Consider the following 26,393-nt stretch of genomic DNA (forward strand, 5'->3'; position numbering starts at 1 on the left):
TACCTATCACACTCACTGTATACCCATCACACTCCCAGTAAACCCATCACACACCCACTGTAAACCCATCACACACCCCCTTTGAACCAATCACACCCACTGTAAACCCATCAAACACCCACTGTAAACCCATCACACCCACTGTAAACCCATCAGATGCCCATTGTAAACGCATCACACAGATTGTAAACCCATCACACCCACGGTAAACTCATCACACCTACTGTAAACCCATCATACCCACTGTAAACCCATCACACACCCACTATAAACCCATCACACACTCACTGTAAAGCCATCACACCAACTGTAAACCCATCACACCCACTGTAAACCCATCACACACCCACTATAAACCCATCACACATCCACTGTAAACCCATCACACCCACTGTAAACACATCACACACCCACTATAAACCCATCACACACCCACTGTAAACCCATCACACCCAATCTAATCCCATCACACCCACTGTAAACCCATCACGCACCCACAATAAACCCATCTCACACCCACTGTAAACCCATCACACACCCACTGTAAACCCATCACACCCACTGTATACCCATCACACCCAATGTAAATCCATCACGCACCCACTGTAAACCCAACACACACCCACTGTAAACCCATCACACCCCCTGTGAACACATCACACACCCGCTGTAAACCCATTACACACCCACTGTAAACCCATCACACCCACTGTAAACCCATCACACGCCCACTATAAACCCATCACACCCACTGTATACCCATCACACCCACTGTAAACCCATCACACACCCACTGTAAACCCATCACACACCCACTTTAAACCCATCACACACCCACTGTAAACCTATCACACACCAACTGTAAACACATCACACCTACTGTAAATCAATCACACCCACTGTAAACCATCACACCCACTGTAAACCCATCACACCCACTGTAAACCCATCACACACCCACTATAAACCCATCACACCCACTGTATACCCATCACACCCATTGTAAACCATCACCCCCACTGAATATCCATCACATCCCCTGTAAGCCCATCACACCCACTGTAAAACCATCACACCCACTGTAAAGCCATCGCACCCACTGTATACCTATCACACTCACTGTATACCCATCACACTCCAGGTAAACCCATCACACACCCACTGTAAACCCATCATTCACACCCTTTAAACCAATCACACCCCCTGTAAACCTATGGCACACCCCTTTTAAACCCATCACACACCCACTGTAAACCCATCACACACCCACTGTAAACCCATCACACACCCACAGTAAACCCATCACACACCCACTGTAAAGCCATGACACCCACTGTAAACCCCTCACACACCCACTGTAAACCCATCACACCCCCACTGTAAACCCATCACACCCAATGTAAACCCATCACACCCACTGTAAACCCACCACACGCCCACTGTGAACCCATCACACACACAGTAAACCCATCACAACCACTGTAAACCCATCACACGCCCACTGTAAACACATCACACCCACTGTAAACCCATCACACACACTGTATACCCATCACACCCACTGTAAACCCATCACACCCACTGTAAACCCATCACACACCCGGTATAAACCCATCACACCCACTGTATACCCATCACACCCATTGTAAACCATCACCCCCACTGAATACCCATCACATCCCCTGTAAGCCCATCACACCCACTGTAAAACCATCACACCCACTGTAAAGCCATCACACCCACTGTATACCTATCACACTCACTGTATACCCATCACACTCCCAGTAAACCCATCACACACCCACTGTAAACCCACCACACGCCCACTGTGAAACCATCACACACACAGTAAACCCATCACAACCACTGTAAACCCATCACACGCCCACTGTAAACACATCACACCCACGGTAAACCCATCACACCCACTGTAAACCCATCACACACACACTGTAAACCCATCACACCCACTGTAAACCCATCACACACCCACTATAAACTCATCACACACCCACTGTAAACTCCTCACACACCCACTGTGAGCCCATCACACCCACTGTAAAACCATCACACACCCACTGGAAACCCAGCACACACCCACTGTAAACCCATCACACACCTATTGTAAACCCATCACACCCACTATACAACCATCACTCACCCACTGTAAACCCATCACACCCACTGTATACCCATCACACCCATTGTAAACCATCACCCCCACTCAATACACATCACATCCCCTGTAAGCCCATCACAGCCACTGTAAAACCATCACACCCACTGTAAAGCCATCACACCCACTGTATACCTATCACACTCACTGTATACCCATCACAATCCCAGTAAACCCATCATACACCCACTGTAAATCCATCACACACCCCCTTTAAACGAGGCACACCCCCTGTAAACCCATGGCACACCCCTTTTAAACCCATCACACACCCACTGTAAACCTATCACATACCCACTGTAAACCCATCACACACAAACTCTAAACCCATCACACACCCACTGTAAACCCATCACACATCCACTGTAAACCCATCACACCCACTGTAAACCCATCACACACACTGTAAACCCATCACAACCAGTTTAAACCCATCACTCGCCCATTATAAACCCATCACACCCACTGTATACCTATCACACTCACTGTATACCCATCACACTCCCAGTAAACCCATCACACACCCACTGTAAACCCATCACACACCCCCTTTGAACCAATCACACCCACTGTAAACCCATCAAACACCCACTGTAAACCCATCACACCCACTGTAAACCCATCAGATGCCCATTGTAAACGCATCACACAGATTGTCAACCCATCACACCCACGGTAAACTCATCACACCTACTGTAAACCCATCATACCCACTGTAAACCCATCACACACCCACTATAAACCCATCACACACTCACTGTAAAGCCATCACACCAACTGTAAACCCATCACACCCACTGTAAACCCATCACACACCCACTATAAACTCATCACACACCCACTGTAAACCCATCACACACCCCCTTTGAACCAATCACACCCACTGTAAACCCATCAAACACCCACTGTAAACCCATCACACCCACTGTAAACCCATCAGATGCCCATTGTAAACGCATCACACAGATTGTAAACCCATCACACCCACGGTAAACTCATCACACCTACTGTAAACCCATCATACCCACTGTAAACCCATCACACACCCACTATAAACCCATCACACACTCACTGTAAAGCCATCACACCAACTGTAAACCCATCACACCCACTGTAAACCCATCACACACCCACTATAAACTCATCACACACCCAATGCAAACCCATCACACAGGCACTGTAAACCCATCACACCCACTGTAAACCCATCACACACCCACAATAAACCCATCACACACTCACTGTAAACCCATCACACCAACTGTAAACCCATCACACCCACTGTAAACCCATCATACACCCACTATAAACTCATCACACACCCAATGTAAACCCATCACACAGGCACTGTAAACCCATCACACCCACTGTAAACCCATCACACACCCAGTATAAACCCTTCACACCCACTGTATACCTACCACACCCAATCTAAACCCATCACGCACCCACTGTAAACCCATCACACACCCACTGTATACCCATCACACCCACTGTAAACCCATCACACACCCACTATAAACTCATCACACACCCAATGCAAACCCATCACACAGGCACTGTAAACCCATCACACCCACTGTAAACCCATCACACACCCACAATAAACCCATCACACACTCACTGTAAACCCATCACACCAACTGTAAACCCATCACACCCACTGTAAACCCATCATACACCCAGTATAAACTCATCACACACCCAATGTAAACCCATCACACAGGCACTGTAAACCCATCACACCCACTGTAAACCCATCACACACCCAGTATAAACCCTTCACACCCACTGTATACCTACCACACCCAATCTAAACCCATCACGCACCCACTGTAAACCCATCACACACCCACTGTATACCCATCACACCCACTGTAAACCCATCACACACCCATTGTAAACCCATCACACACCCACTGTAAACCCATCACACCCACTGTAAACCCATAACACACAGTGTAAACCCATCACACCCACTGTCAACCCATCACACACCCACGGTAAAACCATCACACACCCACTGTAAACCCATCACACCCACTGTAAGCCCATCACACACACACTGTAAACCCATCACACCCACTGTAAACCCATCAAACCCACTGTAAACCCATCACACACCCACTGTAAACACATGACACCCAGTGTAAACCTTTAACACACCCAGTGTAAACACATCACACGCACTGTATACCCATCACATACCCACTGTAAATCCATCACACCCACTGTAAACCCATCAAACCCACTGCATACCCATCACATACCCACTGTAAATCCATCACACCCACTGTAAACCCATCACACACCCACTGTAAACCCATCACACAACCAGTGTAAGCCCATCACATCCCCACTGTAAACCCATCACACCCTCTTTAAACCCATCACATCCACTGTAAACCCATCACACCCCATCTGCAAACCCATCACATCCACTGTAAACCCATCACACCCCCTGTAACCCATCACACACCCACTGTAAACCCATCACACACCCACTGTAAACCCATCACACCCACTGTAAACCCATCACACCCACTGTATACCCATCACACACATTGTAAACCATCACCCCCATTGAATACCCATCACATCCCCTGTAAGCTCATCACACCCACTGTAAAACCATCACACCCACTGTAAAGCCATCACACCCACTGTATACCTATCACACTCACTGTATACCCATCACACTCCCAGTAAACACATCACACACCCACTGTAAACCCATCACACACACCCTTTAAACCAATCACACCCCCTGTAAACCTATGGCACACCTCTTTTAAAAACATCACACACCCACTGTAAACCCATCACACACCCACTGTAAACCCATCACACACAAACTGTAAACCCATCACACACCCACAGTAAACCCATCACACACCCACTGTAAACCCATGACACCCAATGTAAACGCCTCACACACCCACTGTAAACCCATCACAAATCCACTGTAAACCCATCACACCCCCACTGTAAACCCATCACACGCCCACTGTGAACCCATCACACACACTGTAAACCCATAACACACAGTCTAAACCCATCACACGCCCACTGTAAACACATCACACCCACTGTAAACCCATCACACACACTGTAAACCCATCACACCCACTTCAAACCCATAGCTCGCCCACTGTAAACCCATCACACTCACTGTAAACACATCACACACCCAGTATAAACACATCACACACCCACTGTAAACCCATCACACACCCACTGTAAACCCATCACACCCACTGTAAACCCATCACACCCCCTGTAAACCAATCACACATCCACTGTAAACCCATCACACCCACTGTAAACCCATCACACCCATGTAAACCCATCACGCACCCACTATAAACCCATCACACCCACTGTATACCTATCACACTCACTGTATACCCATCACACTCCCAGTAAACCCATCACACACACACTGTAAACCCATCACACACCCACTGTAAACCCATTACACACCCCCTTTAAACCAATCACACCCACTGTAAACCCATCACACAACAACTGTAAACCCATCACACACCCACTGTAAACCCATCACACCCACTGTAAACCCATCACACGCCCACTGTAAACCATCACACGCCCACTGTAAACCCATCACACACACTGTAAACCCATCACACCCACTGTAAACCCATCACACGCCCACTGTAAACCCATCACACCTACTGTAAACCCATCACACCCACTGTAAACCCATCACACACCCACTATAAACCCATCACACCCACTGTAAACCCATCACACCCACTGTAAACCCATCACACACCCAATATAAACCCATCACACACCCACTGTAAACCCATCACACAGCCACTGTAAACCCATCACACACCCAGTATAAACCCAACACACCCACTGTATACCCACCACCCCCAATGTAAACCCATCACGCACCCACTGTAAACCCATCACACACCCACTGTATGCCCATCATACCCACTGGAAACCCATCACACACCCATTGTAAGCCCATCACACACCCACTGTAACACCATCACACCCAGTGTAAACCCATCACACCCACTGTAAACCCATCACACACAGTGTAAGCCCATCACACCGACAGTATACCCATCACACCCACTGTAAACCCATCACACACCCACTGTAAAACCATCACACACCCACTGTAAACGCATCACACACACTGTAAACCCATCACACGCCCACTGTAAACCCATCACACCTACTGTTAACCCATCACACTCACTGTAAACCCATCACACACCCAGTATAAACCCATCACACACCCACAGTTAACCCATCACACACCCACAGTAAACCCATCACACCCACTGTAAACCCATCACACCCCCTGTAAACCAATCAGACACCCACTGTAAACCCATCACACCCACTGTAAACCCATCACACCCATGTAAACCCATCACGCACCCACTATAAACCCATCACACCCACTGTATACCTATCACACTCACTGTATACCCATCACACTCCCAGTAAACCCATCACACACACACTGTAAACCCATCACACACCCTCTGTAAACCCATTACACACCCCCTTTAAACCAATCACACCCACTGTAAACCCATCACACAACAACTGTAAACCCATCACACACCCACTGTAAACCCATCACACCCACTGTAAACCCATCACATGCCCACTGTAAACCATCACACGCCCACTGTAAACCCATCACACACACTGTAAACCCATCACACCCACTGTAAACCCATCACAAGCCCACTGTAAACCCATCACACCTACTGTAAACCCATCACACCCACTGTAAACCCATCACACACCCACTATAAACCCATCACACCCACTGTATACCCACCACCCCCAATGTAAACCCATCACGCACCCACTGTAAACCCATCACACACCAACTGTATGCCCATCATACCCACTGGAAACCCATCACACACCCATTGTAAGCCCATCACACACCCACTGTAACACCATCACACCCAGTGTAAACCCATCACACCCACTGTAAACCCATCACACACAGTGTAAGCCCATCACACCGACAGTATACCCATCACACCCACTGTAAACCCATCACACACCCACTGTAAAACCATCACACACCCACTGTAAACGCATCACACACACTGTAAACCCATCACACGCCCACTGTAAACCCATCACACCTACTGTTAACCCATCACACCCACTGTAAACCCATCACACACCCACTATAAACCCATCACACACCCACTGTAAACCCATCACACCCACTGTAAACCCATCACACACCCACTATAAACCCATCACACACCCATTGTGAACCCATCACACCCACTGCAATCCCATCACACCCACTGTAAACCCATCACACACCCACAATAAACCCATCACACACCCACTGTAAACGCATCACACACACTGTAAACCCATCACACGCCCACTGTAAACCCATCACACCTACTGTTAACCCATCACACCCACTGTAAACCCATCACACACCCACTATAAACCCATCACACACCCACTGTAAACCCATCACACCCACTGTAAACCCATCACACACCCACTATAAACCCATCACACAGCCACTGTGAACCCATCACACCCACTGCAATCCCATCACACCCACTGTAAACCCATCACACACACACAATAAACCCATCACACACCCACTGTAAACCCATCACACACCCACTGTAAACCCATCACACCCACTGTAAACCCATCACACACTCAGTATAAACCCATCACACCCACTGTATACGCATCACACCCAATGTATACCCATCACGCACCCACTGTAAACCCATCACACACCCACTGTAAACCCATCACACCCCCTGTAAACCCATCACACACCCACTGTAAACCCATCTCACACCCACTGTAAACCCATCACACCCACTATAAACCCATCACACACCCACTATAAACCCATCACACCAACTGTATACCCATCACACCCACTGTAAACCCATCACACACCCACTGTAAACCCATCACACACCCACTTTAAACCCATCACACACCCACTGTAAACCCATGACACCCATTGTGAACCCCTCACACACCCACTGTAAACCGATCACACACCCACTGTAAACCCATCACACCCACTGTAAAACCATCACACCCACTGTAAACCCATCACACACCCACTATAAACCCATCACACCCACTGTATACCCATCACACCTATTGTAAACCATCACCCCCACTCAACACCGATCACATCCCCTGTAAACCCATCACACCCACTGTAAAACCATCACACCCACTGTAAAGCCATCACACCCACTGTATACCTAGCACACTCACTGTATACCCATCACACTCCCAGTAAAGCCATCACACACCCACTGTAAACCCATCACACACACCCTTTAAACCAATAACACCCCTTGTAAACCTATGGCACACCCCTTTTAAACCCATCACACACCCACTGTAAACCCATCACACACCCACTGTAAACCCATCACACACAAACTGTAAACTCATCACACACCCACAGTAAACCCATCACACACCCATTGTAAACCCATGACACCCACTGTAACCCCCTCACACACCCACTGTAAACCCATCACACACCCACTGTAAACCCATCACAACCCCACTGTAAACCAATTACACCCAATGTAAACCCATCACACCCACTGTAAACCCACCACACGCCCACTGTGAACCCATCACACACACAGTAAACCCATCACACACAAACTGTAAACTCATCACACACCCACAGTAAACCCATCACACACCCACTGTAAACCCATGACACCCACTGTAAACCCCTCACACACCCACTGTAAACCCATCACACACCCACTGTAAACCCATCACAACCCAACTGTAAACCCATCACACCCACTGTAAACCCACCACACACCCACTGTGAACCCATCACACACACAGTAAACCCATCACAACCATTGTAAACCCATCACACGCCCAATGTAAATACATCACACCCACTGTAAACCCATCACACACACTGTATACCCATCACACCCACTGTAACCCCATCACACACCCACTGTAAACCCATCACACACCCACTCTAAACCCATCACACACCCAGTATAAACCCATCACCACCCACTGTAAACCCATCACACACCCACTAAAAACCCATCACACCCACTGTAAGCCCATCACACACTCAGTATAAACCCATCACACCCACTGTATACCCATCACACCCAATGTAAACCCATCACGCACCTATTGTAAACCCATCACACACCCACTGTAAACCCATCACAGCCCCTGTAAACCCATCACACACCCACTGTAAACCCATGACACACCCCCTTTAAACGAATTACACCCCCTGTAAACCCATGGCACACCCCTTTTAAAACCATCACACGCCCACTGTAAACCCATCACACACCCATTGTAAACCCATCACACACAAACTCTAAACCCATCACACACCCACTGTAAACCCATCACACATCCACTGTAAACCCATGACACCCACTGTAAACCCCTCACACACACACTGTAAACCCATCACACCCACAGTAAACCCATCACACACACTGTAAACGCATCACAACCAGTTTAAACCCATCACTCGCCCACTATAAACCCATCACACCCACTGTATACCTATCACACTCACTGTATACCCATCACACTCCCAGTAAACCCATCACACACCCACTGTAAGCCCATCACACACCACCTTTAAACCAATCACACCCACTGTAAACCCATCACACACCCACTGTAAACCCATCACACACCCACTGTAAACCCATCACACCCACTGTAAACCCATCAGACGCCCACTGTAAATGCATCACACAGATTGTAAACCCATCACACCCACTGTAAACCCATCACACACCCACTATAAACCCATCACACCCACTGTATACCTATCACACTCACTGTATACCCATCACACACCCAGTAAACCCATCACACACCCACTGTAAACCCATCACACACCCCCGTTAAACCAATCACATCCCCTGTAAGCCCATCACACCCACTGTAAAACCATCACACCCACTGTAAAGCCAACACACCCACTGTACACCTAGCACACTCACTGTATACCCATCACACTCCCAGTAAAACCATCACACACCCACTGTAAACCCATCAAACACACCCTTTAAACCAATCACACCCCTTGTAAACCTATGGCACACCCCTTTTAAACCCATCACACACCCACTGTAAACCCATCACACACCCACTGTTAACCCATCACACACAAACTGTAAACTCATCACACACCCACAGTAAACCCATCACACACCCACTGTAAACCCATGACACCCACTGTAAACCCCTCACACACCCACTGTAAACACATCACACACCCACTGTAAACCCATCACAACCCCACTGTAAACCCATTAACCCAATGTAAACCCATCACACCCACTGTAAACCCACCACACGCCCACTGTTTACCCATCACACACACAGTAAACCCATCACAACCACTGTAAACCCATCACACGCCCACTGTAAATACATCACATCCACTGTAAACCCATCACACACACTGTATACCCATCACACCCACTGTAAACCCATCACACACCCACTGTAAACCCATCACACACCCACTTTAAACCCATCACCACCCACTATAAACCCATCACCACCCACTGTAAATCCATCACACCCACTATAAACCCATCACACCCACTGTAAACCCATCACACACCCACTATAAACCCATCACACCCACTGTATGCCCATCACACACTCAGTATAAACCCATCACACCCACTGTATACCCATCACACCCAATGTAAACCCATCACGCACCCATTGTAAACCCATCACACACACACTGTAAACCCATCACAGCCCCTGTAAACCCATCACACACCCACTGTAAACCCATCACACACCCCCTTTAAATGAATTACCCCCCTCTGTAAAGCCATGGCACACCCCTTTTAAACCCATCACATACCCACTGTAAACCCATCACACACCCACTGTAAACCCATCACACACAAACTCTAAACACATCACACACCCACTGTAAACCCATCACACATCCACTGTAAACCCATGACACCCACTGTAAACCCCTCACACAACCACTGTAAACCCATCACACACCCACTGTAAACCCATCACACCCCCACTGTAAACCCATCACAACCAATGTAAACCCATCACACCCACTGTAAACCCATCACACGCCCACTGTGAAACCATCACACACACTGTAAACCCATCACACCCACTGTAAACCCATCACACACACTGTAAACGCATCACAACCAGTTTAAGCCCATCACTCGCCCACTATAAACCCATCACACCCACTGTATACCTATCACACTCACTGTATACCCATCACACCCACTGTAAACCCATCACACACCCACTGTAAACCCATCACACACCCACTCTAAACCCATCACACACCCAGTATAAACCCATCACCACCCACTGTAAACCCATCACACACCCACTAAAAACCCATCACACCCACTGTAAGCCCATCACACACTCAGTATAAACCCATCACACCCACTGTATACCCATCACACCCAATGTAAACCCATCACGCACCTATTGTAAACCCATCACACACCCACTGTAAACCCATCACAGCCCCTGTAAACCCATCACACACCCACTGTAAACCCATGACACACCCCCTTTAAATGAATTACACCCCCTGTAAACCCATGGCACACCCCTTTTAAAACCATCACACGCCCACTGTAAACCCATCACACACCCATTGTAAACCCATCACACACAAACTCTAAACCCATCACACACCCACTGTAAACCCATCACACATCCACTGTAAACCCATGACACCCACTGTAAACCCCTCACACACACACTGTAAACCCATCACACCCACAGTAAACCCATCACACACACTGTAAACGCATCACAACCAGTTTAAACCCATCACTCGCCCACTATAAACCCATCACACCCACTGTATACCTATCACACTCACTGTATACCCATCACACTCCCAGTAAACCCATCACACACCCACTGTAAGCCCATCACACACCACCTTTAAACCAATCACACCCACTGTAAACCCATCACACACCCACTGTAAACCCATCACACACCCACTGTAAACCCATCACACCCACTGTAAACCCATCAGACGCCCACTGTAAATGCATCACACAGATTGTAAACCCATCACACCCACTGTAAACCCATCACACACCCACTATAAACCCATCACACCCACTGTATACCTATCACACTCACTGTATACCCATCACACACCCAGTAAACCCATCACACACCCACTGTAAACCCATCACACACCCCCGTTAAACCAATCACACCCACTGTATACCCATCACACCCATTGTAAACCATCACCCCCACTCAATACCCATCACATCCCCTGTAAGCCCATCACACCCACTGTAAAACCATCACACCCACTGTAAAGCCAACACACCCACTGTATACCTAGCACACTCACTGTATACCCATCACACTCCCAGTAAAACCATCACACACCCACTGTAAACCCATCAAACACACCCTTTAAACCAATCACACCCCTTGTAAACCTATGGCACACCCCTTTTAAACCCATCACACACCCACTGTTAACCCATCACACACAAACTGTAAACCCATCACACACCCACAGTAAACCCATCACACACCCACTGTAAACACATGACACCCACTGTAAACCCCTCACACACCCACTGTAAACACATCACACACCCACTGTAAACCCATCACAACCCCACTGTAAACCCATTACACCCAATGTAAACCCATCACACCCACTGTAAACCCACCACACGCCCACTGTTTACCCATCACACACACAGTAAACCCATCACAACCACTGTAAACCCATCACACGCCCACTGTAAATACATCACATCCACTGTAAACCCATCACACACACTGTATACCCATCACACCCACTGTAAACCCATCACACACCCACTGTAAACCCATCACACACCCACTTTAAACCCATCACACACCCAGTATAAACCCATCACCACCCACTGTAAACCCATCACACCCATTATAAACCCATCACACCCACTGTAAACCCATCACACACCCACTATAAACCCATCACACCCACTGTATGCCCATCACACACTCAGTATAAACCCATCTCACCCACTGTATACCCATCACACCCAATGTAAACCCATCACGCACCCATTGTAAACCCATCACACACACACTGTAAACCCATCACAGCCCCTGTAAACCCATCACACACCCACTGTAAACCCATCACACACACCCTTTAAATGAATTACACCCCCTGTAAAGCCATGGCACACCCCTTTTGAACCCATCACATACCCACTGTAAACCCATCACACACCCACTGTAAACCCATCACACACAAACTCTAAACACATCACACACCCACTGTAAACCCATCACACATCCACTGTAAACCCATGACACCCACTGTAAACCCCTCACACAACCACTGTAAACCCATCACACACCCACTGTAAACCCATCACACCCCCACTGTAAACCCATCACAACCAATGTAAACCCATCACACCCACTGTAAACCCATCACACGCCCACTGTGAAACCATCACACACACTGTAAACCCATCACACCCACAGTAAACCCATCACACACACTGTAAACGCATCACAACCAGTTTAAGCCCATCACTCGCCCACTATAAACCCATCACACCCACTGTATACCTATCACACTCACTGTATACCCATCACACTCCCAGTAAACCCATCACACACCCACTGTAAGCCCTTCACACACCCCCTTTAAACCAATCACACCCACTGTAAACCCATCACACACCCACTGTAAACCCATCACACACCCACTGTAAACCCATCACACCCACTGTAAACCCATCAGACACCCACTGTAAATGCATCACACAGATTGTAAACCCATCACACCCACTGTAAACCCATCACACACGCACTATAAACCCATCACACCCACTGTATACCTATCACACTCACTGTATACCCATCGCACACCCAGTAAACCCATCACACAACCACTGTAAACCCATCACACACCCCCTTTAAACCAATCACACCCACTGTAAACCCATCACACACCCACTGTAAACCCATCACACACCCACTGTAAACCCATCACACCCACTGTAAACCTATCACACACCCACTGTAAACCCATCACACAGACTGTAAACCCATCACACCCACTGTAAACCCATCACACGCCCACTGTAAACCCATCACTCGCCCACTGTAGACCCATCACACACATTGTAAACCCATCACACCCACTGTAAACCCATCACACGCCCACTGTAAACCCATCACACCTACTGTAAACCCATCACACCCACTGTAAACCCATCACACACCCACTATAAACCCATCACACCCACTGTAAACCCATCACACCCACTGTAAACCCATCACACACCCAATATAAACCCATCACACACCCACTGTAAACCTATCACACAGCCACTGTAAACCCATCACACACCCAGTATAAACCCATCACACCCACTGTATACCCACCACCCCCAATGTAAACCCATCACGCACCCACTGTAAACCCATCACACACCCACTGTAACACCAGCACACCCACTGTAAACCCATCACACCCACTGTAAACCCATCACACACAGTGTAAGCCCATCACATCGACTGTATACCCATCACACCCACTGTAAACCCATCACACACCCACTGTAATCCCATCACACCAAATGTAAACCCATCACACACCCACTGTAAACACATCACACACCCACTTTAAACCCATCACAGCCACTGTAAACCGATCACACCCACTGTAAACCCATCACACGCCCACTGTAAACGCATCACACACACTGTAAATCCATCACACCCACTGTAAACCCATCACATGCCCACTGTAAACCCATCACATGCCCACTGTAAATCCATCACACCCACTGTAAACCCATCACACGCCCACTGTAAACCCATCACACCTACTGTAAACCCATCACACCCACTGTAAACCCATCACACACCCACTATAAACCCATCACACATCCACTGTAAACCCATCACACCCACTGTAAACCCATCACACACCCACTATAAACCCATCACACACCCACTGTAAACCCATCACACCCAATCTAATCCCATCACACCCACTGTAAACCCATCACACACCCACAATAAACCCATCACACACCCACTGTAAACCCATCACACACCCACTGTAAACCCATCACACCCACTGTATACCCATCACACCCAATGTAAACCCATCACGCACCCACTGTAAACCCAACACACACCCACTGTAAACCCATCACTCCCCCTGTGAACCCATCACACACCCACTGTAAACCCATCACACACCCACTGTAAACCCATCACACCCACTGTAAACCCATCACACACCCACTATAAACCCATCACACCCACTGTATACCCATCACACCCACTGTTAACCCATCACACACCCACTGTAAACCCATCACACACCCACTTTAAACCCATCACACACCCACTGTAAACCCATCACACACCAACTGTAAACACATCACACCTACTGTAAATCAATCACACCCACTGTAAACCCATCACACCCACTATAAACCCATCACACCCACTGTAAACCCATCGCACACCCACTATAAACCCATCACACCCACTGTATACCCATCACACCCATTGTAAACCATCACCCCCACTGAATATCCATCACATCCCCTGTAAGCCCATCACACCCACTGTAAAACCATCACACCCACTGTAAAGCCATCACACCCACTGTATACCTATCACACTCACTGTATACCCATCACACTCCAGGTAAACCCATCACACACCCACTGTAAACCCATCACACACACCCTTTAAACCAATCACACCCCCTGTAAACCTATGGGACACCCCTTTTAAACCCATCACACACCCACTGTAAACCCATCAAACACCCACTGTAAACCCATCATTCACCCACAGTAAACCCATCACACACCCACTGTAAAGCCATGACACCCACTGTAAACCCCTCACACACCCACTGTAAACCCATCACACACCCACTGTAAACCCATCACACCCCCACTGTAAACCCATCACAACCAATGTAAACCCATCACACCCACTGTAAACCCACCACACGCCCACTGTGAACCCATCACACACACAGTAAACCCATCACAACCACTGTAAACCCATCACACGCCCACTGTAAACACATCACACCCACTGTAAACCCATCACACACACTGTATACCCATCACACCCACTGTAAACCCATCACACACCCACTGTAAACCCATCACACACACACTGTAAAACCATCACACCCACTGTAAACCCATCACACACCCACTTTAAACCCATCACACACCCAGTATAAACCCATCACCACCCACTGTAAACCCATCACACCCATTATAAACCCATCACACCCACTGTAAACCCATCACACACCCACTATAAACCCATCACACCCACTGTATGCCCATCACACACTCAGTATAAACCCATCACACCCACTGTATACCCATCACACCCAATGTAAACCCATCACGCACCCATTGTAAACCCATCACACACACACTGTAAACCCATCACAGCCCCTGTAAACCCATCACACACCCACTGTAAACCCATCACACACACCCTTTAAATGAATTACACCCCCTGTAAAGCCATGGCACACCCCTTTTGAACCCATCACATACCCACTGTAAACCCATCACACACCCACTGTAAACCCATCACACACAAACTCTAAACACATCACACACCCACTGTAAACCCATCACACATCCACTGTAAACCCATGACACCCACTGTAAACCCCCCACACAACCACTGTAAACCCATCACACACCCACTGTAAACCCATCACACCCCCACTGTAAACCCATCACAACCAATGTAAACCCATCACACCCACTGTAAACCCATCACACGCCCACTGTGAAACCATCACACACACTGTAAACCCATCACACCCACAGTAAACCCATCACACACACTGTAAACGCATCACAACCAGTTTAAGCCCATCACTCGCCCACTATAAACCCATCACACCCACTGTATACCTATAACACTCACTGTATACCCATCACACTCCCAGTAAACCTATCACACACCCACTGCAAACCAATCACACACCCCCTTTAAACCAATCACACCCACTGTAAACCCATCACACACCCACTGTAAACCCATCACACACCCACTGTAAACCCATCACACCCACTGTAAACCCATCAGACACCCACTGTAAATGCATCACACAGATTGTAAACCCATCACACCCACTGTAAACCCATCACACACGCACTATAAACCCATCACACCCACTGTATACCTATCACACTCACTGTATACCCATCGCACACCCAGTAAACCCATCACACAACCACTGTAAACCCATCACACACCCCCTTTAAACCAATCACACCCACTGTAAACCCATCACACACCCACTGTAAACCCATCACACACCCACTGTAAACCCATCACACCCACTGTAAACCCATCACACACCCACTGTAAACACATCACACACACTGTAAACCCATCACACCCACTGTAAACCCATCACACGCCCACTGTAAACCCATCACTCGCCCACTGTAGACCCATCACACACATTGTAAACCCATCACACCCACTGTAAACCCATCACACGCCCACTGTAAACCCATCACACCCACTGTAAACCCATCACACCCACTGTAAACCCATCACACACCCACTATAAACCCATCACACCCACTGTAAACCCATCACACCCACTGTAAACCCATCACACACCCAATATAAACCCATCACACACCCACTGTAAACCTATCACACAGCCACTGTAAACCCATCACACACCCAGTATAAACCCATCACACCCACTGTATACCCACCACCCCCAATGTAAACCCATCACGCACCCACTGTAAACCCATCACACACCCACTGTAACACCAGCACACCCACTGTAAACCCATCACACCCACTGTAAACCCATCACACACAGTGTAAGCCCATCACATCGACTGTATACCCATCACACCCACTGTAAACCCATCACACACCCACTGTAATCCCATCACACCAAATGTAAACCCATCACACACCCACTTTAAACCCATCACAGCCACTGTAAACCGATCACACCCACTGTAAACCCATCACACGCCCACTGTAAACGCATCACACACACTGTAAATCCATCACACCCACTGTAAACCCATCACATGCCCACTGTAAACCCATCACATGCCCACTGTAAATCCATCACACCCACTGTAAACCCATCACACGCCCACTGTAAACCCATCACACCTACTGTAAACCCATCACACCCACTGTAAACCCATCACACACCCACTATAAACCCATCACACATCCACTGTAAACCCATCACACCCACTGTAAACCCATCACACACCCACTATAAACCCATCACACACCCACTGTAAACCCATCACACCCAATCTAATCCCATCACACCCACTGTAAACCCATCACACACCCACAATAAACCCATCACACACCCACTGTAAACCCATCACACACCCACTGTAAACCCATCACACCCACTGTATACCCATCACACCCAATGTAAACCCATCACGCACCCACTGTAAACCCAACACACACCCACTGTAAACCCATCACACCCCCTGTGAACCCATCACACACCCACTGTAAACCCATCACACACCCACTGTAAACCCATCACACCCACTGTAAACCCATCACACACCCACTATAAACCCATCACACCCACTGTATACCCATCACACCCACTGTTAACCCATCACACACCCACTGTAAACCCATCACACACCCACTTTAAACCCATCACACACCCACTGTAAACCCATCACACACCAACTGTAAACACATCACACCTACTGTAAATCAATCACACCCACTGTAAACCCATCACACCCACTATAAACCCATCACACCCACTGTAAACCCATCGCACACCCACTATAAACCCATCACACCCACTGTATACCCATCACACCCATTGTAAACCATCACCCCCACTGAATATCCATCACATCCCCTGTAAGCCCATCACACCCACTGTAAAACCATCACACCCACTGTAAAGCCATCACACCCACTGTATACCTATCACACTCACTGTATACCCATCACACTCCAGGTAAACCCATCACACACCCACTGTAAACCCATCACACACACCCTTTAAACCAATCACACCCCCTGTAAACCTATGGGACACCCCTTTTAAACCCATCACACACCCACTGTAAACCCATCAAACACCCACTGTAAACCCATCACTCACCCACAGTAAACCCATCACACACCCACTGTAAAGCCATGACACCCACTGTAAACCCCTCACACACCCACTGTAAACCCATCACACACCCACTGTAAACCCATCACACCCCCACTGTAAACCCATCACAACCAATGTAAACCCATCACACCCACTGTAAACCCACCACACGCCCACTGTGAACCCATCACACACACAGTAAACCCATCACAACCACTGTAAACCCATCACACGCCCACTGTAAACACATCACACCCACTGTAAACCCATCACACACACTGTATACCCATCACACCCACTGTAAACCCATCACACACCCACTGTAAACCCATCACACACACACTGTAAAACCATCACACCCACTGTAAAACCATCAAACACCCACTGTAAACCCATCACACCCACTGTAATCCCATCACTGCCCCTGTAAACCCATCACACCCACTGTAAAGCCATCACACACCCACTCTAAACCCATCACACCCCCTGTAAACCCATCACACACTTGCTGTAAAGCCATCACAAAGACACTGCAAACCCATCACACCCATTGTAAACCCATCACACCCACTGTACACCCATCACACACCCACTGTACACCCATCACACACACACTGTAAACCCATCACACACCCACTGTAAACCCATCACACCCCCTGTAAACCCATCACACACCCACTGTAAACCCATCTCACACCCACTGTAAACCCATCACACCCACTATAAACCCATCACACACCCACTATAAACCCATCACACCAACTGTATACCCATCACACCCACTGTAAACCCATCACACACCCACTGTAAACCCATCACACACCCACTTTAAACCCATCACACACCCACTGTAAACCCATGACACCCATTGTGAACCCCTCACACACCCACTGTAAACCGATCACACACCCACTGTAAACCCATCACACCCACTGTAAAACCATCACACCCACTGTAAACCCATCACACACCCACTATAAACCCATCACACCCACTGTATACCCATCACACCTATTGTAAACCATCACCCCCACTCAACACCGATCACATCCCCTGTAAACCCATCACACCCACTGTAAAACCATCACACCCACTGTAAAGCCATCACACCCACTGTATACCTAGCACACTCACTGTATACCCATCACACTCCCAGTAAAGCCATCACACACCCACTGTAAACCCATCACACACACCCTTTAAACCAATAACACCCCTTGTAAACCTATGGCACACCCCTTTTAAACCCATCACACACCCACTGTAAACCCATCACACACCCACTGTAAACCCATCACACACAAACTGTAAACTCATCACACACCCACAGTAAACCCATCACACACCCATTGTAAACCCATGACACCCACTGTAAACCCCTCACACACCCACTGTAAACCCATCACACACCCACTGTAAACCCATCACAACCCCACTGTAAACCAATTACACCCAATGTAAACCCATCACACCCACTGTAAACCCACCACACGCCCACTGTGAACCCATCACACACACAGTAAACCCATCACACACAAACTGTAAACTCATCACACACCCACAGTAAACCCATCACACACCCACTGTAAACCCATGACACCCACTGTAAACCCCTCACACACCCACTGTAAACCCATCACACACCCACTGTAAACCCATCACAACCCAACTGTAAACCCATCACACCCACTGTAAACCCACCACACACCCACTGTGAACCCATCACACACACAGTAAACCCATCACAACCATTGTAAACCCATCGCACGCCCAATGTAAATACATCACACCCACTGTAAACCCATCACACACACTGTATACCCATCACACCCACTGTAACCCCATCACACACCCACTGTAAACCCATCACACACCCACTCTAAACCCATCACACACCCAGTATAAACCCATCACCACCCACTGTAAACCCATCACACACCCACTAAAAACCCATCACACCCACTGTAAGCCCATCACACACTCAGTATAAACCCATCACACCCACTGTATACCCATCACACCCAATGTAAACCCATCACGCACCTATTGTAAACCCATCACACACCCACTGTAAACCCATCACAGCCCCTGTAAACCCATCACACACCCACTGTAAACCCATGACACACCCCCTTTAAACGAATTACACCCCCTGTAAACCCATGGCACACCCCTTTTAAAACCATCACACGCCCACTGTAAACCCATCACACACCCATTGTAAACCCATCACACACAAACTCTAAACCCATCACACACCCACTGTAAACCCATCACACATCCACTGTAAACCCATGACACCCACTGTAAACCCCTCACACACACACTGTAAACCCATCACACCCACAGTAAACCCATCACACACACTGTAAACGCATCACAACCAGTTTAAACCCATCACTCGCCCACTATAAACCCATCACACCCACTGTATACCTATCACACTCACTGTATACCCATCACACTCCCAGTAAACCCATCACACACCCACTGTAAGCCCATCACACACCACCTTTAAACCAATCACACCCACTGTAAACCCATCACACACCCACTGTAAACCCATCACACACCCACTGTAAACCCATCACACCCACTGTAAACCCATCAGACGCCCACTGTAAATGCATCACACAGATTGTAAACCCATCACACCCACTGTAAACCCATCACACACCCACTATAAACCCATCACACCCACTGTATACCTATCACACTCACTGTATACCCATCACACACCCAGTAAACCCATCACACACCCACTGTAAACCCATCACACACCCCCGTTAAACCAATCACATCCCCTGTAAGCCCATCACACCCACTGTAAAACCATCACACCCACTGTAAAGCCAACACACCCACTGTACACCTAGCACACTCACTGTATACCCATCACACTCCCAGTAAAACCATCACACACCCACTGTAAACCCATCAAACACACCCTTTAAACCAATCACACCCCTTGTAAACCTATGGCACACCCCTTTTAAACCCATCACACACCCACTGTAAACCCATCACACACCCACTGTTAACCCATCACACACAAACTGTAAACTCATCACACACCCACAGTAAACCCATCACACACCCACTGTAAACCCATGACACCCACTGTAAACCCCTCACACACCCACTGTAAACACATCACACACCCACTGTAAACCCATCACAACCCCACTGTAAACCCATTAACCCAATGTAAACCCATCACACCCACTGTAAACCCACCACACGCCCACTGTTTACCCATCACACACACAGTAAACCCATCACAACCACTGTAAACCCATCACACGCCCACTGTAAATACATCACATCCACTGTAAACCCATCACACACACTGTATACCCATCACACCCACTGTAAACCCATCACACACCCACTGTAAACCCATCACACACCCACTTTAAACCCATCACCACCCACTATAAACCCATCACCACCCACTGTAAATCCATCACACCCACTATAAACCCATCACACCCACTGTAAACCCATCACACACCCACTATAAACCCATCACACCCACTGTATGCCCATCACACACTCAGTATAAACCCATCACACCCACTGTATACCCATCACACCCAATGTAAACCCATCACGCACCCATTGTAAACCCATCACACACACACTGTAAACCCATCACAGCCCCTGTAAACCCATCACACACCCACTGTAAACCCATCACACACCCCCTTTAAATGAATTACCCCCCTCTGTAAAGCCATGGCACACCCCTTTTAAACCCATCACATACCCACTGTAAACCCATCACACACCCACTGTAAACCCATCACACACAAACTCTAAACACATCACACACCCACTGTAAACCCATCACACATCCACTGTAAACCCATGACACCCACTGTAAACCCCTCACACAACCACTGTAAACCCATCACACAACCACTGTAAACCCATCACACCCCCACTGTAAACCCATCACAACCAATGTAAACCCATCACACCCACTGTAAACCCATCACACACACACTGTAAACCCATCACACCCACTATAAACCCATCACACCCACTGTATACCTATCACACTCACTGTATACCCATCACACCCACTGTAAACCCATCACACACCCACTGTAAACCCATCACACACCCACTCTAAACCCATCACACACCCAGTATAAACCCATCACCACCCACTGTAAACCCATCACACACCCACTAAAAACCCATCACACCCACTGTAAGCCCATCACACACTCAGTATAAACCCATCACACCCACTGTATACCCATCACACCCAATGTAAACCCATCACGCACCTATTGTAAACCCATCACACACCCACTGTAAACCCATCACAGCCCCTGTAAACCCATCACACACCCACTGTAAACCCATGACACACCCCCTTTAAACGAATTACACCCCCTGTAAACCCATGGCACACCCCTTTTAAAACCATCACACGCCCACTGTAAACCCATCACACACCCATTGTAAACCCATCACACACAAACTCTAAACCCATCACACACCCACTGTAAACCCATCACACATCCACTGTAAACCCATGACACCCACTGTAAACCCCTCACACACACACTGTAAACCCATCACACCCACAGTAAACCCATCACACACACTGTAAACGCATCACAACCAGTTTAAACCCATCACTCGCCCACTATAAACCCATCACACCCACTGTATACCTATCACACTCACTGTATACCCATCACACTCCCAGTAAACCCATCACACACCCACTGTAAGCCCATCACACACCACCTTTAAACCAATCACACCCACTGTAAACCCATCACACACCCACTGTAAACCCATCACACACCCACTGTAAACCCATCACACCCACTGTAAACCCATCAGACGCCCACTGTAAATGCATCACACAGATTGTAAACCCATCACACCCACTGTAAACCCATCACACACCCACTATAAACCCATCACACCCACTGTATACCTATCACACTCACTGTATACCCATCACACACCCAGTAAACCCATCAGACACCCACTGTAAACCCATCACACACCCCCGTTAAACCAATCACACCCACTGTATACCCATCACACCCATTGTAAACCATCACCCCCACTCAATACCCATCACATCCCCTGTAAGCCCATCACACCCACTGTAAAACCATCACACCCACTGTAAAGCCAACACACCCACTGTATACCTAGCACACTCACTGTATACCCATCACACTCCCAGTAAAACCATCACACACCCACTGTAAACCCATCAAATACACCCTTTAAACCAATCACACCCCTTGTAAACCTATGGCACACCCCTTTTAAACCCATCACACACCCACTGTTAACCCATCACACACAAACTGTAAACCCATCACACACCCACAGTAAACCCATCACACACCCACTGTAAACACATGACACCCACTGTAAACCCCTCACACACCCACTGTAAACACATCACACACCCACTGTAAACCCATCACAACCCCACTGTAAACCCATTACACCCAATGTAAACCCATCACACCCACTGTAAACCCACCACACGCCCACTGTTTACCCATCACACACACAGTAAACCCATCACAACCACTGTAAACCCATCACACGCCCACTGTAAATACATCACATCCACTGTAAACCCATCACACACACTGTATACCCATCACACCCACTGTAAACCCATCACACACCCACTGTAAACCCATCACACACCCACTTTAAACCCATCACACACCCAGTATAAACCCATCACCACCCACTGTAAACCCATCACACCCATTATAAACCCATCACACCCACTGTAAACCCATCACACACCCACTATAAACCCATCACACCCACTGTATGCCCATCACACACTCAGTATAAACCCATCACACCCACTGTATACCCATCACACCCAATGTAAACCCATCACGCACCCATTGTAAACCCATCACACACACACTGTAAACCCATCACAGCCCCTGTAAACCCATCACACACCCATTGTAAACCCATCACACACACCCTTTAAATGAATTACACCCCCTGTAAAGCCATGGCACACCCCTTTTGAACCCATCACATACCCACTGTAAACCCATCACACACCCACTGTAAACCCATCACACACAAACTCTAAACACATCACACACCCACTGTAAACCCATCACACATCCACTGTAAACCCATGACACCCACTGTAAACCCCCCACACAACCACTGTAAACCCATCACACACCCACTGTAAACCCATCACACCCCCACTGTAAACCCATCACAACCAATGTAAACCCATCACACCCACTGTAAACCCATCACACGCCCACTGTGAAACCATCACACACACTGTAAACCCATCACACCCACAGTAAACCCATCACACACACTGTAAACGCATCACAACCAGTTTAAGCCCATCACTCGCCCACTATAAACCCATCACACCCACTGTATACCTATCACACTCACTGTATACCCATCACACTCCCAGTAAACCCATCACACACCCACTGTAAGCCCTTCACACACCCCCTTTAAACCAATCACACCCACTGTAAACCCATCACACACCCACTGTAAACCCATCACACACCCACTGTAAACCCATCACACCCACTGTAAACCCATCAGACACCCACTGTAAATGCATCACACAGATTGTAAACCCATCACACCCACTGTAAACCCATCACACACGCACTATAAACCCATCACACCCACTGTATACCTATCACACTCACTGTATACCCATCGCACACCCAGTAAACCCATCACACAACCACTGTAAACCCATCACACACCCCCTTTAAACCAATCACACCCACTGTAAACCCATCACACACCCACTGTAAACCCATCACACACCCACTGTAAACCCATCACACCCACTGTAAACCCATCACACACCCACTGTAAACCCATCACACAGACTGTAAACCCATCACACCCACTGTAAACCCATCACACGCCCACTGTAAACCCATCACTCGC

The sequence above is a fragment of the Carcharodon carcharias genome, chromosome 22 (genome assembly GCF_017639515.1).
Source record: "Carcharodon carcharias isolate sCarCar2 chromosome 22, sCarCar2.pri, whole genome shotgun sequence".
NCBI classification, from domain to species: domain Eukaryota; kingdom Metazoa; phylum Chordata; class Chondrichthyes; order Lamniformes; family Lamnidae; genus Carcharodon; species Carcharodon carcharias.